The sequence below is a fragment of the Buceros rhinoceros genome, unplaced genomic scaffold, assembly GCF_000710305.1.
Source record: "Buceros rhinoceros silvestris isolate BGI_N320 unplaced genomic scaffold, ASM71030v1 scaffold18798, whole genome shotgun sequence".
NCBI classification, from domain to species: Eukaryota; Metazoa; Chordata; class Aves; order Bucerotiformes; family Bucerotidae; genus Buceros; species Buceros rhinoceros.
In genome coordinates, this window is record NW_010428816.1 from 19,713 (window position 1) to 23,187 (window position 3,475).

At 51.9% G+C, this 3,475-nt stretch overlaps 1 protein-coding gene across 1 annotated transcript in view; it reads left to right on the top strand.

Annotated features, from left to right (window-relative positions):
* SLC6A7 (solute carrier family 6 (neurotransmitter transporter), member 7) overlaps window positions 1-3,475 on the top strand; it is a 13,001-nt gene that overhangs the window by 363 nt on the left and 9,163 nt on the right. The window lies entirely within an intron of this gene.

Here is a 3,475-nt window from a genome sequence, read left to right on the forward strand (position 1 = left end):
GAGGGATGGGGGGTATTTCCTAGCCACTGCTCCCACCTTGCTGCAATTATTGGTCCACAGAGGTGCAGGGCTTTGGGCAGAGCTGCCTGCTGCCCGCTCCGGCTGTCATCTCCCATCCCTCCCCTGTGAGCAGGTGCTGCCGCCGATGATTCATGTTGTGTCTGGCTGGGTGGCTGTGGGTGGGCACCCGAGGCCAGAGCTGGCTTCCCGCGGTGTGGCACCCCAGTGACGCTGCTCCCACCAGCCCGGGGGACTGCCCAGTCTTGCGGGGGAGAGGGGGGGTGTTGGTGAAATGTTCCCCTCTGGGCTGGGGTGAGCACTGGAAGCTGGGCAGTGGTTTTCCCACCTGCAGCTGGGATTGCCTCCTACTCCATAAGATTTAGTCTGGAAGGTGCTGGAGCTCCCCTGGTGCGCTTTGGCAGCTGGCAGAGCTAGAAACCTTTTTATATCCTGCTGGAAATCGTTTTTAAATGCAGCTTTCAGGCTTTCCCATCCTAGGCTCCCTTCCATGCTGCTTTGCTTTATATCAGGCTCCTTGAGTCCCCATCTCCCCCCATATGGGGGACTGAGCCCCTTCTCATACCTGTCACACATGGGGACATGGTGGAGCAGGGTGGCAGAGCTCAGGGCAGCCGCAGCTCCCTCGTGGGGACAGCCCTTCCCAGAGCATCCTGGGCAGTGACCCAGGGCTGTGAGCCCCTTTTGGCTCTGCCCTCTGCCAAACCATGCCCACTAACCACAGGGCAGGGTGACTCCAACCTGTGCCAGCCTTCAGCTGAATGAAAACACCAGGAGAGTTTCATCCTTGCCGGGAAGTTCCTAGGATATTGGGACATGACCTGAAAAAACCAGCAGTGGCCCGGTGAAAGCCAGCAGCAGCTATCTGATGGCCCGGGCAGCCTCAGGGCTACTTACCTTCCTCTGCTGTTGTTGGGAGATGTTGTCTGGCTCTTCCCTCTCCTTCTCTTTCCTACGAATTGCTTTTTCAAATGGCTTTGTGACTGCAAGATCCATTAAAATTTGTCTTTGTCTCTTCCAAAGGCTTTCTGACATACTTTAATTTCTCTGCTGCTGGTGATCCTGTTTAACGTTTATTCAGGAATCCATTTAGTCCTGCAGCGACCAGCTGGAATGGAAAGCAGATGCCTCTGGAGTTATTTACCCTATTCCCAGTGTCCTTCATTACCCAAAAAGATTCTTGCCGAGCTCCAGTGGAGAACCTGGTGCTTGCAGCCACGTGGCACCTTGGGCCCACTGTGCCTGACGCTGGCATGGGGCTTGCCTGGAGCCGGCCATGGCTGACAGAGGAGTTTGCAGAGCCCTGGCAGCAGCACCCGCCTGGCACCCCAACAGCCTCCTCTCCCCCTCGTTATGATCTGCTTCCCATCGACGCACCAGGAGTTCTAAGCCTTCTCACCAGATGTGTTTAGACATATGGAAATTGCTCTTTAATAGAGATCTGTCACAGGCTCTGAGGATTTCAGGTTGGCTTTTGCATAATAGTATTTCCAGAAGAGCTGAGTGATGTTTTGAATGTGTTTGATGATTCGCTTCAGGGGTTATTTGGTAGGAGGGGTAGCAGGGTGTAGCAGAGGGAGCCGGGGTTTGGGCTGCCAGCTTTCCCGCTGCCCTCCTCTGCCTGCCACAAACTGCCTCAAACCTTCCCCCCTCCTTCTCCAGGGTTTTTGGACGAAAGGCCATAAGCTTTTGCAGCTGGGTGTAGCAAACTCCTTGTGCTCTGGGCATCACTGTAACAAGTTTGCTTCAGCCTCAGCAATTTCCAGCCCCCATACCCTCTGTGCTGGCTCCAGCATTGCTTGCTCCCTCTCCTGGCATGGGCTGGGGGAACTTGGGGTTACCACAGCTCTTCAAGGGGCTCTTCCACATCACAGAGATGTTTTAGTTACTTCACTTTCTAAGCGATATTACATCTGAATTAATTTTTATGCTGTTTTTTTTTTTCCTCAAAGAGATTAACAAGCAATTCAAACTAATCTGAAGTGACTCATGCTTTACAGACACACTGTGCTCGCACATGGCTCAGATCCGCAGGGGACAAATCTGGCGGCGGGTGGCATTTCTCCCCATCAAAGGCAGCGGTCCACGCACAGAACACTGACTAAATAACCCCACAATACTAATTTAAATGGGGACAAAATATGATGAAAGAGTGACTTTAATCTGGCTGGCTTTTCACGGACACACTGAGTTTTGCACTGGTTTAAGTAAATTGGTTTACAGAAAATAATTAGCATCGGGCAATTTCCTTCTGGAAGACAGCTCTTATCTTGGCAGAGACTAAAGTGCTTTCTCTTCTTGGTGACCTTTGCTTTGCTGACTTCTTGGGGAGCATCTTCTGGTGAATAATGGAAAGGAATGTCGTGTTCAAAGAGGAAGTGGTTGCCAAGGGAGCTGTTAGTCCCCGTCTGTTTATAACCGCGAGACAGGAGCCCACTTTGAAAGATGGCAGTTGACGGTGGAAAGCACTGGAGCAATATTGTAGCACTAGAGCACTTCAGCTGCTGACGCTGAAGAAAATTCCTGTTATGACAAAGGCTGAAAGGGAGCATTAATCCTAAAAAAAGAGCTGGAATCGCGCTGGTGTGTGATTTCCAGCAGCCTGAAGTGGAGAGGTGTGGACCTCTCTGCTATTTGGGACAAAGACGGGCTGGAATCCTTGAAGGCTACATTTTGAAATTCATTTTCAGTCAGGCAAATAGTCCAGGCGTTCTGTGATTTCTGCGTGATTTCTTGGGGCGGTTTTGTGCATCGCAAACACGGAGCAGCCTCTGTGTGTGTTTTCCTGCAGCATCCCTGGCCAGCACCTGCCCATCCTGCCTGGTGGGGACTGCCATATCACCTTCTTTGGGGTCTATCCGACTCCTGAGCAGTCTCTGCTTTCTGCATGGGGGTCCCAAATTTAAACTGCAGCGCTCTAGCTAAAGGTATTAATTAGGGGGGCAGTCATCACCAAGACAGGGGTGACAAATCCCATGGTCTCTGAAAAGGGTGACTGAGATGGGGACCAGGCTGTGTACAGACAGGAAATGGTCCTGTCAATTCTTTTCTTTTTGTTGCTTCTGTGTTGACTTCCACACTACATCTGATGGATGGGCACCTGCACAGAATCAGGTCATGCAGCTCCACCGGTGCCCTCTTGCAGCTATTTAGGATGTCGTCAGAGGTGCAGGAATTAGGCAAGAGGATTTAATGATCTACCAGAACTCCCGCTGGCTGTTTTCCTGTGATGCCAACCTGGAAAAGCAAGAGCTCCCCAGGCAGCGTGAGGGATTGGGGAGTATTTTGGGGGTGAAAGACCAAAATGAGGACCCCATAGCTCCTGTCCCCACCCAGCAGGGACCTTGGTGAATACAAGTTCTAGCTGCTGGGATTTTTGGGAAGGATGTTGCAGCGCAGCCTGTCCTTCACCTGCAAACAAAGGCTGCTGAAGGTTACACGAGCTGCGGGGGCCAGT